The 17591-nt window shown below is 41.9% G+C and overlaps 1 protein-coding gene across 2 annotated transcripts in view; it reads left to right on the plus strand.

The window, feature by feature from the left end:
* The window catches only part of LOC119550703 (Krueppel-like factor luna), a 124114-nt gene that overhangs the window by 25626 nt on the left and 80897 nt on the right, over positions 1 to 17591 (plus strand). The window lies entirely within an intron of this gene.

Genomic DNA, 17591 nt, shown 5'->3' on the forward strand with positions numbered 1-17591 from the left:
TATGAAGATGGGCGTTGGGTTGTTTTCCTGGAAATGGGGGCGTGACAGCATGAAGTGTAGCGTAATAAAATGCACACAATTTACGCAATTTACGTAAAGCTAAAAAACATAACAGGCAAACAAGGACAATAAAGGGAGATGGGTGTAAGGGGGGTAATGGTATAAGTAATGTGGGGGGAGGGGGTTTTGGGAAAAGTCGAAGGACGAAGAGCAAAGGCACTTAGTGCAGCTCTCACACACACACACACTCGTCTAGTGATGATGGCGGCACTAAATACAGTTGGTGTTGCTGCTGGCATCCTCATGTTGCCGCTGTGCTGCTGATGTTGCTGCTGTGCGTTCGCTCAATTCCTTTGCCGCAGCAGCAACTCCTTGTTGTTCAAACAGTTTTCAACGCGTTTTTCGCATTTTAACAGCCGCCATTTTGTTGGCATTTGTTTTTTTTGCTGCATTTGCCGGCTTTACGCTGTCATTGTCATGGTTTTTGTTGTTGCTGCTGTTTTCCCGCTGAAATGTTTCTCTATTTGCCAGCGAGTTTTGTTTTTCCCCCCCTTTTTTTGGGCTTCTTTTTTTTGTAGTCCTTTGGTGGTTCTTTTTTTGTACATTTTCTTTTAGCCAGCATGTTTCGAAATTCAATTTTCGTCAAGTTGGCAACAGGCACATGAAGACAGCCAGTTGATGTGGGTGGGCCAGGAGTTGCTGTTGATGTTGCTGCTGCTGCTGCCTCCTCCACTTGTGACAAGAGCAACATTTGTCTATGTCGAGCTGCGACGACATGCAATAACTTTAACTGATTTTTCACACAGACACACACACACGGCGCTGCCTGTAGAGTATTTATAATTCTATTTATGTTTCAATATAGGGAGTCCTCTGAAAGAGCCTGGGAAACTGGCAAACTGGCCACACACGACGGAGCCGAGCAGCCACTCAAAAAAGTTCACCCGTCAGGCTTAATGATAAAGTGAAAGTTTTTTCAGGCTCCGAGGCCCCTGCTTTTCTTGCCATCTTGTTGCACATTGGCTTTGCATGCGACACAGGGGACCAAGGACCAAGGACCAAGGACCAAGGCTGGCTGGTCTGGCATGAAATCAAGTTGACTTTTCATTAACAGCTCAACAATGCCTTGGGTTTTCGGTTTGCTTTGGCTTGGCTTGGCAAGCCAAGTTAAGTTGTTTTTACTGCCTGTCATAGCGGTACTTAAAAACCCCACCATCGCACACACATGCCCATGCGGGCTCCCACAAAAGTTGGCCCGCATTAGGCCCCACATCCCCCATAAGTTCCCCCTGCAACAACAACAGCAATTAATGCGATTTGTTCAACGTTTTCCATGTTAACTACTTAAAAGAAAACACAATTTTCGCTGCCAAGAAAAAAAGAAAATATTTTTCACGCGGTTTAGGCGTTCTTACCCAAGCGATGAAGGAGCCCAAAACATTTATGATTATAATAATAAATTGCTGCAAATGATGATTGACATTGAATACGTGTATGTGCCACCCGAGTGTGGCTGTAATTTTGCGATGTTCATCAGCAATAAAAATGACAGAAAATTGCGCATACGCAACGTTGCACGTTAACACAGTGGCGATTAAAAGGCGCTCGGCCCGTTTTTACGACCATCAACCCCCAATGTCACACAAGATGATCTGAGCAGCTATGGTGCTTCATAAAAATCCCCATTTGACGTGACCGGGGTGAGGAGCTTAAAGGGAAAACGGAGTCTTAGGCCACTTGATTAAATGAATATTCTGCTGCCGGGGCTGCGTGACTTCCTCTTTTGGCCACTCGAGTGCCACCCATTACCTAATGCGACTGGGCTGCGTCAATTTTTGGTTGCATTTCAAATGAGCCTTAGCTGAGCCTGGGGGCCCCGGAAAATAAGAAATTCTCATAAATGTTTGAGGGACCTGTGGTCCTTCAATATTTAATGCCTGTCGCTGAAAGTATGCATTTGTTTTTGGCCAGCTTATTTCTCTCGCTTAAAAGCACTTTCGCTTTTAATTAATCAAAGTAAGGCCATCGAGCTCACTTAAAAATATAACTTTAGTAATTGAGGTTCAAAAATGTGTGAACTTATAATTGGCGCCCAAGTAGGGACCCTAAAAACTATTTAAATAGTCAAGCTACTTTATGTATTTAAATAGGGTCCTCTGACTTATATATTTCTTTGCGAGATCAGTTAAAAATACACTTTCTTTTACTTAAAATACAATTTGCATGAACATATACATGACGCCCGGAGTAGGGACCTTAAAAACTATTTAAATAGTTTAGCTACTTTAATGGGTACTTAAATGAGTACCTCTAGCTTATTTCTTTCTTTGCGAGATAAGCTTAAAATACATTTTCTTTTATTTAAGTTACAAATAGTTACCGAGTAGAGACCTTAAAAACTCTATAAATAGTTAAGCTACTTTATTTACTAAAGCATATCTCACGTTGACTAGCATATTTATGTCATTGCGGGCTAAGGTAAAAAACATATTTCCTCTCACTAAATTTCGAAATGGTATAAACTTATACATGGCGCCCGAACAGGGTTCTTTGAGGCCAGTTACTATGAAAAAAGTTAAGCTACCTTATTTAATAAAGTATACCTCACTTTGACCAGCTTATTTATGTCGTTGTCAAGCACTTTCGCTTTTAATTAATTGATATTAGGCCAGCTGACTGTGTTTACCAAAAAGCCAGCGATAGTGAGGCAAAGTTTGCACTCGCTGGCATGATAAGATATTGTTTAGAAACTCGGGCTAGTGATAAGAGCTTGGATTCAATTAGGGTAAGTTGGTCAATGCCTTGGCTGGTGGGGGGAAGTTAGAGAGAGAGGGGGGGGGGGGGGAGGGGGTGAAGTTTGTGGCGTGGAAACTGTGCCGCTTGGAAAATGGAGCGAACTTAGTTGGCGTTACTTTCCACTTGCCGGGGATTTAGTGGGTGGGCCGGCTGGATTGCCCCGCTTTGTTGTCAGCGACGTCAAGTTGCCACTGCGCCGGCATCGTGACAGGTGCCATGTTGCACAGTGTGTGTGAGTGTCGCTGTTGTGTAGTCTAGTGTAGTGCAGTGTTCTGTAAGCCACGCCCCAAATATGTCGGAGAGCATTAGGCCGCGAGTACGCCACTTAAACGGACTCGCTCGGCTCCTGCATTTCTTTGCAGCTTCCCGGGGCTTTTCCACCCGAGTTTTTCTTCCAGCCTTTCCCTTGGGTTTTTCCCCCGATGCGTGTCAGTCCGTCCATGTTGTCAGTTTGTCAGTTTGTCAGCTTGCTCGGTCTGTTCACTCACTTGATTTCTATTACACTTGACAATTTCGTTGGCTTGTTCTTGTTCCTGTTGCGTTGTCGCCTTTTCACGCTGACATGATTTTGACACATAAATGACAAAGTGTTTAATATCTGCTGGAATTATGTCACTCGACAAGCGTCTTGGCTCTCGGACCAAAATTGATTACATTTTAATTTGTGTTGAAGTGAAAGCGCCTGGGAAATTAGGCGAGCTGAGTGCATGCTTCGGTTGGTCTCCTAAAAGTTTCGCACATAATGTGCAATTTGGTGTTTAAAAGGTGAGAGGGCAGGGCAACAAGAAAAGTGAACTTCCCACACATAGCAAAACAAAAAAAACAGCCCAGTTATAAGGTTTTCTTTTTTTGGCCTGAGTTCCCCATCATCATCATCATCATCGTTGCTGTTTATGTGCCGTCATTATCGCCAGATTAACTGCCTCTCCTCTGGCTTGTCTGTTTGTCGCTTTTTTGTGCCTGGTTGGAGGTGCCCTGTTCCCATTCCCTAAAGGGGAGAACCCCCATCTCCATCCTTTTGGCAGGTCTCGCGTTGGCGTCATGCATCCTGCACATCCTGCCCACGCGTGCCGCACATGCAACATCGCAACATGGCAGCATGGCAACATGGCAATGGCAACATTCGCAGCGCCTCGCATTGGAGCTTCCCTTTTGTTGCCGACGTGTCGCCGGGCCAAATTATGCTGCAGTTAAAATTTAAAGTTGAGTGGCGCAAATGACATTTAATTGAATTAAAAATAGCAACGAAGCGTATATGGAGCGATTGTTCGTGTTGCAATGCCAAAAGGCGGCGGGAAAAAGGGGTTTTCGTATGCATGAGGTATGCCCATTTTTGGGCAGGCATTTTTTCACTAAAAGCTCATTGGAATGCAGCAAATTGAGCAATTTAATGGCAGGCTCTCTAAAGGCACTGTGCTATTAATCAATTCTTGATAACTCAAACTTTAACAACAATTGCAGTCCCTATCTATCTTTGAACTCTAAAACCAATTTAAATAACAAAACGTCTCGGAATAAACTATTCAAGCATCGTATGCATATTCAAATATTGTTATTTGCTTTTTTAATTGCACATTTACCATCTCGCTGTGTGACTTCAATTAAAAATCGATAACAATTATTGTGTATGTACAAAATGTTTGCTTTCGAAAAGTATATATATAGCTTATATAGCTAAATTTTATGGCATAGAACCATTGCTATCTCGTTCTGTGTGCGCCTGCACTTGACACATCTGTACAACAACCCCACTTCCCCCTATCTAAAAATTCCCTTGTTGCGGGCGATAATGAATTTGACGTCAATCTTTATTTGGCGGCGAGTGTCATTTAAGATATCAACGCACTGTTTTCGAACAGGAAAAGTGGAAGTAGAGGGGGTTTGTTGTATGTTGTGTGTTGTTTGGTGTATGGGGGGTTCCTGCTGCTGTCAGCAGCGGAAATGGCTCAAATCAGTATACAAAAGGAGCTGCAGAAAACAAACGTGGAATTACTGATTGGCAAGAGCCAAATGCCGGCGATGGCAATGAAATGTGAAAAGGCCGAAAGAGCAACAGCTACGCAAACAACAATCCTCATACAAGTTTAATTTAATGATGCGCAGGGGCGTGGGTAAAGAGGGGGCAGGGGGCAGGGGGGCGAGTGCAGTGCAGAGGTGTTGGAACATCGATGTGGGCGTCGTTGTTGGGGTTTTGTCCGTGGCAACATGCAACAACATCGGCAGCAGCAGCAGCAACAACAGACAGACGGACGGCTGTTAGACATGTTGTATAAATAAATAATTGCCCATTGATGAGCAAAAGCGAAGCATCCGCAAATGGACAAAGCAGATACAGATACAGATACAGACTCGCAGATATGCTGGCAGACTCAGATGCAGATACAGATACATTTACAGATTCAGATACGGATACAGATACGGATACAGATTGCCTGTTGAGCCCGAGACACGCACTTCCGCATTACTCCAACACGCCAAATGAATCTGCCATTTTAGATGTCAATTTGTGTAAAACACAAGTCACCATCAGAGTCGTCTCCCTATCTGTATCCATATCTCTGCCCGTCCATCTATCCATCCATCTATCTATCTGTGGAACACAGAATACGGGGGCCATCAAGGTCACTCGTTGGCAATTGCATCTTGTCTGGGGGATCGGCCACAGGTCAACGATCTCGCATCGAAAGAGTGCTCATTTTACGCCCTCAAAGGCGAAACTCAAAAGCAGCTTAATGATGCCCAATATGGTCGGCCTTCCTGCGCTCCATAAATATGGCAAAAAGTATTCGCTACCAGATAGACGGAACTGTGTTGACGTTTTGCCAATTTGGGGCCATGTGTTTTTCCCTAGTTCGTGGCCATTTCATACTTATGTCATTGGTGGCCGATGAGGAGGGGAATGCCAGTCCCTTGCCGTTTTGCATTCGACAGTTGCAGAGGTCTTTCCTGCTTTTCCAGCACGTGTGGCGGAAAGTCGCCGGTTGACCATCCTCTCTATACTGAGAAAAAACAGTTCTTAAAGCTCTAGATTTTTTTATTTCCGAACCGGTTTGAAAACACTTTTAATAAAATAACTTTCTCTTTCCGAGACGAAACTCTTATTGTTTTTAAGAGCAAACTCTTCTTGATATCAGTTTTGCACCATTCTTAAAGTTTTAAGAATACATTATTCTCGATTTCAATCATTTTAATATACTAAAATCAAGAAGATTTGTTCCTGGTTTTCTCAGTGCACTAACCAAACTTCCACCTACCAAAACTCCAGTTCTATTTCTGGCTATCTGCAGTCTGTGCTGCTTTTTATGGCTGTAACTGTGGCTCGGCTGACAGCTCTCGAGCTCTTTGCATCGCCAGGGCCACTGATTTGCTTTGGGATTACGATTTTGTCTATCACCTAATGGGGTCGTTTCGCTTGCCACCATCGGCGGAGCCACAGACTTGGACAAAGAGTTCTCCTCCAGACGACACCGGTGTCTGCTTTAAGTTGATGTTAACCCAGGTCAACTGCATGGCTTTGCTTATGGAATGTGGATTTGGGTTTTACCCAGCTCTCTCTGTCTCTCTCTCCCTCTATATCTCTTCCTGTGTCTCCTCCAGATTATTGTTGACCAGCCAGTTGATAATTAAACGGAAATTGCTGCAGGAAATCGGGCGGAGATACACCATAATGATGGACGGGGCTAGATTAAGTCCCGGTCCTCCTCCTTTCGGTAATCCATTTTATATTGCATGTCTCGGAAACCGCATTATGCTCTATGTCGCATCTCACTCTGTGTCTCAGACGCACATCAATAAAGGCAACATTGTTTGCCTGTCACATGCTCATCTGGATCTTCTCGTGGTTTCCTTTGCTGGGTTGTATTCTTTTAGAAGGGTGTATCAACGACCAAGGCGGAAGTAAGTTGCAATCGATAAAATAAAGTGGTTCTTAAGAGCAGGTTCCTTAAAGTATATGATTATAAATGTCTTTGAGACTTCTATACCTATATTTTTTGATCAGACGAGCATTCTAATTGAAACCCATATTATATATTCTTATACAGTTCAATTTCGGCAGTCGATACGAACGGTTGTGCCATTCTTGTGTTCTCTCAAGTAATAAACCTTCAATCTTCCGAATCGAACCACCCCCCGCGACCCCGCGCCTTTCTATTGTTTTCTTATCAGCAATTCAAATCAGCAACTACTGTCTTCGTCGCCAAAAACCGTCGCGTAGTCAACTGAAGACGAAAAAATGCTTGACCCCCCCTGGAAGCGACCCCCCGCACCTGACGGGAAGTACCTAATTATCGCGCGATCCGACAACAACAACGACGGTTCCCTAGCAAAGGTCTCGCCGTTTACATTGAAAAAAATCATTGACGTAACCGTTGGAGGAGTAGTAGAAGAATGCAAGAAACTTAGAGATGGAAATATTTTGATCAAAACCAAAAACCAGACCCAAACGGACAAACTCTTAAATCTAAAAATGATCCCCGGCGACATCCCTGTAACAGTCTCAGAACATCGATCGTTAAACACCTGCAAAGGAGTCATATACTGCCCAGACCTAAATGGAATCGATACCGAGGAAATCCTGGATAACTTAAAATCCCAAAAAGTAGTCGAAATAAGGAAAATTACCAAGTATATACAACGCAAACCAACTGACACTGGATTATTAATAATAACTTTTTCGCTACAAAATATCCCTGAATTTATTTACGTCGGTTACGAACGTGTTAAGGTACGCACTTACATTCCACCGGTAATGCGTTGCTTCAACTGCCTGCGAATCGGACACCCATCCAAGCACTGCAAAAACGCCGAGCTATGCCTTTCTTGCAGTCAACCAGCCCACCTCAATCTCGAGCTGGGAGAGTCATGCACCAACAACTTAAGTTGCATCAACTGCACGGACAGAAAATACCCCAACAACAATCACCATGCCAGAGATAAGGTATGTCCTGTCCTTATCACCTACAAGGAAATCCAGGCAATCAAGGCCATACAAAAAGTAAACAACCGCGAGGCTTGGACCATTTATAAGACAAGACACCAACACGACGGATCCCTCTACTCTACAGTGGCTAGTCCTAACCATGGCAAGCCGCAACAACAAGCCGCAAAAACCTCCACAACAGACCTCACACCACCGCCGACAACAACAACCAAACAACAAGAATCAACGGACAATAAGAAGAACGGAGCAGATCAACCCTCCTGCAGTAATATTCGGCCGTCAATTCAATACGAAAGCGAGGAAGAGATGGCTACAGCTTCTGACACCTCGCAACCACCTACTAATGATAAGTCTAATTTCACTACTAAAATCTACCCTTCCAAACTATCCAAAAGAGAGAAAAGATTCGTTAAACAAGATTATATGCTAACTAGGTCCAAAATCAAAGCCACAGTCAACTCCAACAATACAAAAACAACAAACTAAATCCTAAGTTACACTTTAAGCCATTACATTACCAACTAAATATTATGACTATTTCAATACTACAATGGAATATGAACGGCTACTCAAACCACTACAAACAACTGCAACTCCTGATAAAAAAATACACTCCACAAATTATATGTCTACAAGAAACTCACCTAATACCCTATAAAAACTTTCCCACTCCAATCAATTACACTATATATACTCTTAACTCTGCTGTCAATGCCTCTGGAGGCGTTGCTATCCTAGTACACAACTCAATTCAACACACCGAAATTCACCTTCCACAAGACTTTGAATCACTCTGCTCTAAAATCCAATCCAAGTATACCTTCAACATAATCTGCTCTTACATCCCACCAAGACAACATTTTACATGCAACAACCTTGAAAATGTATACAGCGATTTATCTACCCCCACCCTCATTACCGGGGACTTCAATAGCTGGCATACCTTATGGGGTTCACCTAGGAATAACAAAAAAGGAAATACACTTGCCCAATTTATTCACCAATCTCCCCTTACCCTACTAAACGATGGTTCTCCCACACATTTCAGCACCCACAACACTCTCACACACGTCGATCTCACTCTCGCATCTGCGACCCTTGCCCTCGAATCCGTTTGGTTCATCGAGTCAAGTACGTTTGGAAGCGACCACTTTCCGATCATCACAACACTATTTGACACTACTTCTACCCCTACCTTCTTACCTAAATTCAAATTAGATGACGCAAACTGGCCCAAATACGTTGAAGCTAGTAACTACTTCCACCTTCAACGGCCCATAAGCCACAATCTTAATAAGGAAGCCGCTAACCTTAAAAGAATAGTTCACCAAAGCGCTAATTGTTCTATCCCACAATGCATACCTAATCCCCATTCAAAACGCACAGTACCATGGTGGAACACTCACCTACAAACACTTAAAAAATCAAAAAACGCTTACTTTAATATCCTTCGAAGAAACATCTCCAACACGAACATAATTAACTATAGGAGAGCCAATGCCCTTCTCAAACGCGAAATAAAAATAGCTAAACGTAAATCACTAGTAATATTCACCTCCGAAATTAATCCAAACTCTTCGACCTCCAAAATTTGGAGTAATCTTCGAAGATTCTGTGGACTTCGACCAAGAATCGGTATCCATTGCATCTCACAACCAAATTCAACAACTAAAATAACAAATAGCCTAGAGATAGCCAATGAACTATGTTCCTTTTGGTCCTCCGAATCAAGTGACGATAATTTCTCAGCAACCTTCACCCACCACAAAAATAACATTCTACCCATCCACCAGAATTACCAGCCTTCCACTAGCGCATTAAAAATCGATTCACCCATCACCTCCCTTGAACTCAACATAGCCCTGTCTAAGCAAAAAGGAAAGTCCCCAGGTCTCGATCGTGTTTCCTACCAAATGCTAAAGAACCTCCACCCAGCAGTAAAGCTCAGACTGCGTGATCATTTTAACAATATATTTAACAGCTTCATCCCACAACATTACAAGCTTAGTAAAATAATACCTATTCACAAACCTAATACAGACAAAACATCCCTAAACTCTTATCGTCCCATATCCCTTAATTCATGCTTCGCTAAAACGCTAGACAAAATCATTGCAAATCGGCTATGGTGGTTTGTTTCCTACAACAACTCGATCGATAGTCGTCAAACTGGATTTCGAAAAGGGAAGTCAATATCAGACAATCTACTGGTTTTAGATCACCTGATATCCTCTTCCTTATCAACGAAGAATCACTTATCAGTGATCTCACTGGATTTTACAAAGGCGTTTGATAAAATTGGAATCCATACTGTTGTCGACGAACTGCAGTCATGGAAAATCGGCCCTAAGATTATAAATTATTGCATTAATTTCATGACTAACAGAAAAATCAAAGTCTATGCCAATAACCATTTTTCTTTCACCCGCCCACAACACAACGGCATTCCCCAGGGTTCGCCACTCTCAGTAATTCTATTCCTCATCGCGTTTAACAAACTAAATCTAGTTATCCTTAACCACAAACAATTCAACTTTTGCGCCTACGCCGACGATTATCACATATTTAAAAAGATAAACAAAGACACACAAATAAATATTGACCCCCTCCTCAATGATATCCGCTCTTGGTGTGAATACTCAGGCGCTGTCCTCTCACTCAACAAGTGCAAACACCTTCATTTTTGTAAAAAACACTCCTGCCAACTTCGAATATCCACTACACTTGCACCAATAGACAATACTAACACGTTAAAAATATTAGGAATAACATTTAATAAGAAATTTAATTGGACAGATCACGTAGCTAGCCTCGTCTCTTCCCTCTCAAATCGCCTCAATATCATAAAGTGCATATCGAGCAACAAGTTCAACTGCAATCACCTCACCATCTTAAACATTATAAAAGCGCTTATTTTGTCAAAAATCGACTTCGGTTTACCCTTTTACGGTAATTGCACAACATCCACAATTAAGCCAATTAAAACCATTTACCACTCTGCCATCAGATCAGCACTAGGTGCTTTCCGAACCACCCCTATCCATAACATTCTCTTCGAGTCTAACATGATACCAATAGATATCCGAACCAAGTTTTGTATCTCCAAAACTATAAAACCCATCCTTCTATCCCATAACTCTCCGCTAAAATCTATAGTTACCAAAATATTAAAAAGAAAGAAGAGAATCCCAAAGATTCCATCTGTCGTCTACAGAGCCTTGAATTCCGCCGTAGAACTTGGTTTACCAATCAAACCACCCATTTTAAAAAAACCCATTAACCCACCTTGGTCGGATGTATCCAATCTGATAGATACAACTCTGCGTAAACTACCGAAAACCACTACTCCACAACTAGTCTACCAGCAAAAGTTTCTCGAGTTCAAAAACGAATACCCGACCAGCACATTCATCTACACCGATGGTTCCAAAATTTCAGGCGCGACATCCTTTAGTGTAGTATCCAACGACATAAGCCAACAGCACTTACTACCATATTATAGCTCCATCTTCTCTGCCGAAATCATTGCTATCTACAATGCAGTCCTTTTAGCTCAACACTCACCAAACTCTTCAGTAATCTGTTCCGACTCCCTGTCGGCGTTAAATGCTATAGCAAATCCCTCCAATAATTCCTTCTACCCAGCCACAATCAGACAAATTCTGTTAAAAAATTTTAACAAAATAACCATAAAATGGATCCCGGGTCACTGCGGCATAGAAGGCAACGAAGTTGCTGATAAAACCGCCAAAAACGCCTTTGCATTGCCCCTGACATTCTACGACAACCTAAACATATCCGATATGCTAAAACAAATTAAAAAACACTATAAAGAACTACAGCCTTCTCTTTTTAACCAAACAAATACATATTACAAATCAAACAATACAGATCAAAACAATATATACAATTATGGTCGATTCCAAGCCGACCTATTCATCCCACGTCATATCTTTACAAAAATTGTACGTCTTCGGTTAGGACACACTAACCTAACCCATAGCTACCTTTTTACGCGCCCTCCCACAAGACCCTCTTGCCCCCTATGCAACAACGAAATAAGAACTCCTCGACACATCCTAATAGAATGTTCCTATCTGGATTCCATAAGATCGTCTCTCTTCACTTCCACAAACCCCTTACAATCCATATTTATCCCCACCGCACCACAAATAAAAAAAATAATAAAATTCCTTAGCTTTAATAATATAATTAATGAAATTTAATAAGCCTGTAAACGTATAGATAAATGAAGTTATGAAATGAATATTGAAATTTGTTATCTAGTTTTTAAGCTTAAGGCCACGTAGCTATAGCTTATTTTAAGTTCGCCTGTAAATTTTACATTATAGTCGAATATTTTATAATAATAATAAAATATTCTTATAAATGACTTACTTCATCAAGTAAGAAAACTATTTTTAGTGTTGGTTGTTAAAATGAATATTATATTTAGTTGACTATAGGTACGATATATGATGATGTTTCCAAGTTATTTTTAGATCCCAAATGCCGTAGCCACATATATACCCTATTGGGTATTCTCGAATTACACACTCAGCCCTCTTAATATCGTTTATCGTTTTTTTCTTTCAATTTTCCCCTCTGTGCGCCCCTCCCCTCCGCACACAAACTCTTACGCATAAGCTCGAAATGACATTTTAACTGGTGCGTATAAACTTGAGCATTTTATGCATATTATCCTTTATTGTATGCGGCCAGGACCAGACGCAAATCCATAGCCCCGCCTGCGGCCTAATGCGCATTCCCCCCTCCCCCGCCCACACACACTCCCCTCAGTTCTGATAAGGATGGGGGCCTGAGAGATATCTGGGACAACGACACGCCTTGGCAGCGCTTTAACAAAGTCAAAAATCGTATTTATTATATTGCATTGACAACCCATGTGTCATGTGTGTGTGTGTGTGGGGGGATAAGGAGTGTATATGTATCTGGGGGATAGGGATATCATGGAAGAGAACCGGGGAGATCGAGCTTACTGTCTCAGCCGCAACCTCATCCTCAACGCAGGTCCCACTCCACTCCACTCCAATCCTCCGATTCAGGTTCTGTTTGTGTCTCTGGATAACTTTAAGTTTATGCTCTCGAGTGTTCGGAGGCTGGGCCTGATTCTTTCCTTCTTTCCACGTTTCTGCTGTGTAGGTGGTATCCCCCCTTCGAGGAAAAACTTTGCCGCCAATGCCGGGGTTTATCACTCTTCGATGTTTGTTGCCGCTGCTGCTGCTGCTGCTGTCGCTCATTTGTTATGCGACAGTGATAAATGTCATGCAAAAGTTTCGGCAGCTGTCAAAAGGCATGTTTTTGGTCTTTTTCATTTTCCTGCCTGGTCTTCGTATCCTGGTTGCTTTTCGGCCCAGTCCTTTGTCTCTTGCTCGCATTTTTCTTTTGAATCGCTTTTGCCTGTTGACAGAGCTACAAAAGGGCCATGCGAGGGTTGATTAAGCTCTTCCACATGTCGCACGAGTGGGTGCACTGAAAAAAAAGTTGAAAAGAAAAGAGTTAAAAAATATACCAACAAATCTTTTACATGTTGCTTTAAGCATAAAAATAGGATTTTCCCTTAAAGTTATTTGTTTTTCCATTTTAAGATGGGCTTAAGGCAGCTTAACGTCAATCTGGATCTGAAGAATTCGCGTTACCGCCAGCTTTAAAGTCCTACGAGTCTCTCCGAAATGCGAAGAGTGTATTCTTTTGAGTGTCTGAGCAGCAGATTAAGCTGACTTGGATTAGGGCATAATCCTTTGAGTTTCCACATAAGTTATGGCAGCCAAGTGCGCGACAAACGCAATTTCGGAACTCGCTTGGAAATTAGCTTTTGCCCCTCCAGCTGCAACTTCGGCACTCACACTGCCGTCCTCTAATTTTACGCATATTAGTTTTCCGCAAGGAAGGACGAGGACGAACGAAAGAAAAATCCAGTTCCTTTAAGGATTGCGAACAGTTCCTTTGAAAAATTAGCACCATTTGCATAGACGCCCCCTGTCAACCGGCATCTCCCCCGGTGGAGGATGTTCAGTGATTTTGATGATGATTTTTCTTTTGGAATTCTTTTTTTTTCTTATTTTTCTCCACTGCTCAGCATTTTCGCCACGACCATGCGTGTGCTTTATTTCACGTTTTCCGGCAGGAGAGGAGAACTTGATTTTCCTCAATTTATTGAAACGGCTTGCGTGTGTGTATGAGTGAATTATATGAATAAAAATTTATTCAGCCATAAAGGCGCGAAAATGTTTCACCGAACCAGTGCTTTTTTGCCTCCTCCCCCGAAGAGAAATACTTGTCTTTATGACTGCCTGCGCCATAACAGTTATTCCAGGCAACGATGTGATTTATTTGTGTTCTTTATGTTCCAATATTGTTGCTGATGTCTTCTCCCCCGGCCATGGGCTCTTTTGAATTGATTATTTGCTTGTTCTCGTCGTACTCGAGACTCTTTTGGGCATAAAAATTCAATTTGCCAGAGTTTCGGTTTAAAGTGCTTTGAGTGGGGGCCCATATCGGACAGGCAGATCTCCCGAAACATTCCGAATCGCAATCGAGAAACTGTTGCAAAACTAGCCGAGGAACTCAACTGGCTGCTGCCACGTTTTCCCACTTGACCAGAATTATGTAAAGAGCCATTTAAAAAGGGTTTTCTGTGGGGGTTGGGGGTCTCGGGTTGGCCATAAACGTATCTCACAGAACTTTATTGTTATGCTGATGAGTCTCCGGCCAAAGAGAGTTGGTCCGAAACAAGTTTGGCTAGAGGAGTTCTGGCGTTCTGGCATTCTGCTTAATTCCGAAAGCGAAGATGCTGCTCCTGCCTTTCCTTTGGTTACTTTCTTAATTAATTCGGTGTTGGCTGGGGGGCTTTGTCTCCTGCTGAGCATCACTTCAATTAAGCCACTTCACTCTGCTGCTTCTCTGCTGCTGCTCTGCTGCTCTGCTCCTCTGCTTCTCTGGTCTTTTCTCCTGGCTGCCGAGGTGTTGCACGCTGCACGTGCAATATGTGCCGCCTGCCACATGCAACATGCAGGGCCGCAGCATGTGTGGGTTGTCCTTTTTGTGGCGGCCTCTACAAGTGTCAGGGGCTGATTATGATGAAGCATCTTGTCATAAATAAGCACGACAGTTCAGCTTCCCTACCTTTCCCCTTTTGTTGATTAACCCCTTTTGTAATCCACCTCGGGATCTGCCTTTCAGCCGTTCCTCTTCCACTTGCCGGTATATCGCCTCCTTTCCGTGGTTCCTGCGGCTTTTGCATGTGGCTGGGTCCTGACTTGACTCAAATCGGTTAAGATCTGGGGAACAAGCGGCCTCTTTTCAGCCAGCACTTGTGGTTTTTAATTACTTCAAGTTGGTTCCCCCCTATGTCAACTGTACTTTCGTCTGTCGTAGTTGCTGTCGCTTAGATTCATTTAATTAAGTTGTGCCGCCCTCAATTTGTTTCTATTAAACAAAAGCCAAAAAGTGAAACAAAAGCATATACTATTTGTTTCTTTTTTTTTTTGGCAAACTCACTTTATGGCTCTCGGTGTCAGTCGGTCAGATGAAGTGAATAAAATTTCCAGACTGCCGGACTGAACTGAACTGGCCCATTCATTATCTCATTTCCGCCTGAATAAGCAAAAACTTTGTACTACGGATACTAAATATAAACACACTCGAAACAAACGCACCATCGCACTCACACCGGCACACACACAGTATACACACAGAGACAGTTGAAAATTTAATAATAATGAAAATTGCAAGCGACAGTGAGAAATTCAATTAGCTTGAGCTCTGCCAAACACTTGCCGGCGCGAAAGAGAGGGGGCTACGCGGAGTGAAAGAGATGGAGAAAGAGCCAGGGGGGGGGGGGGTGTATGTCATGGCATAATTTAATTTGTACGCTTGCTCATCCATTCAAGTCGGCAAGCATTCATTCAGCCATTCATTGCGCTCATTGTATCAAACGTATAAAAATACGGCACACAAACGAATTGGAAAACAAGTTGGCATGGGCCGTATGTATGTCTATATACAGTGGTCGGCATATGTATTTTGACAAAATAAAAGTTAAGTATACTCATAACTTGAATTTACTTCTTGTAAACTATAGGCATCAATGGAAAGGTAATTTCAATGCCGTTTGAATGATACAATACATTTCTTTACCCATTCAGTACTTATTGAAAAGGACGAATTTGTGTAAATCAACTTTGAAATTTTTAAAAAAAACTTTTTTCCTCGTCTTGAAAACTTAAACTTTTTGATGCAAAAAGTTTCTTCAAACAAAAACAATAGTAACTGCAAAAAGAATTTTTCAAAAATCATTTTTCTTATATTTTTTATGAATTTTTGAAAATGCTTAAAAACAGGCATTTGAGCCATATTTTTGTCTTTTTCATACAAATTTTTTCCGACATTGTCACCTTCAAAAAATCATAAAAAATATAAGCAAAATGATATTTGAAAAATTCTTTTTGCAGTTACTATTATTTTTGTTTGAAGAAACTTTTTGCATCAAAAAGTTTAAGTTTTCAAGACGAGGAAAAAAGTTTTTTTTAAAAATTTCAAAGTTGATTTACACAAATTCGTCCTTTTCAATAAGTACTGAATGGGTAAAGAAATGTATTGTATCATTCAAACGGCATTGAAATTACCTTTCCATTGATGCCTATAGTTTACAAGAAGTAAATTCAAGTTATGAGTATACTTAACTTTTATTTTGTCAAAATACATATGCCGACCAGTGTATATAGCAACTGGAGACCTTTCTTTATATGGCTTTAAATTGAAAAAGTTCTAAGAATAAAGAAAGGCGTATGCATAAATAGCTTACTTCTACAATACTTTTGTTATTGATTTTAATATAACAAGATAGATTTACTTTAAATTTCATGATGGGTTTTAGGCATCGCAAAGTGTCAGTCATGGTCTAAAGAATTCGCGGTCAAGGGTAGACTCAAAGACCAATTAGTATGCACACACAATTTACTCTTACAATTTTGTTTGAGCATAATAAATCGACTGAAGACTTGGGGTGAATTACTACCCTTTTATAAACAATCAAAAAACCGCTAAGCTTTTTATTCCAGCTGACCAGCCAGAAGCCTGGGAAACCAATAGCAATTTATTAATAATGCCGGGACAGTCCGAGTAATTATACTCAAGTGGAATTTAAGAAATTGCCAGCAATTATTATTTGTCATTAGTGGGATGCGATGAAGCTGCACGATTTTCAATTCGACCGGGGTACTCCTCGAATGGATGGCCCTTCGGCGCGAGCATCAAAAAATGCACGAGAAACAATTAATTTGTAGGAATTAATGAAGGGAGCGAATCCGCAGAGGGATAAACCAGAGCACGAATCCCCAATACCCAATGCCCAATGCCCAATACCCAATCCCCGATCCCCATTCACGGCAGCAACATTGCCAGCAATGTTGATTGCAGTCGGCGATTATTAACATTGAGCAGTGGGCTTGCCACTGCCCCATCAATATGCAAGACCCACTGCGTGCCATGTGCAACAGCAACAACAGCAGCAACTGCAACAGCAACAACTACAAATTGACACTTGAGTGAAGACGATGGACCGATGACGATGGCGAGCCAAGGAGACGGCGTCAAATCGATTTGCGAAACAACAAAACATGGCGCGATAAGCGCGGCAATGAGACAAGAACGTAACCTGATGATGCCAAGCAGCAACATCAAGCGGCAGCAGCAACACAATGGCTCTGCAACCGCAATGTTGCTGGTGTAGCAGCAGCAGCAACATCGGTTGTTGGCTACTGGCAAGCGATTTGTCGTTGGTCTTTGATAATACTGCCCCTTGATGATGTTGTTGCAGCTGTTGTTGGTG

The sequence above is a fragment of the Drosophila subpulchrella genome, chromosome 2R (assembly GCF_014743375.2).
Source record: "Drosophila subpulchrella strain 33 F10 #4 breed RU33 chromosome 2R, RU_Dsub_v1.1 Primary Assembly, whole genome shotgun sequence".
Taxonomy (NCBI): Eukaryota; Metazoa; Arthropoda; class Insecta; order Diptera; family Drosophilidae; genus Drosophila; species Drosophila subpulchrella.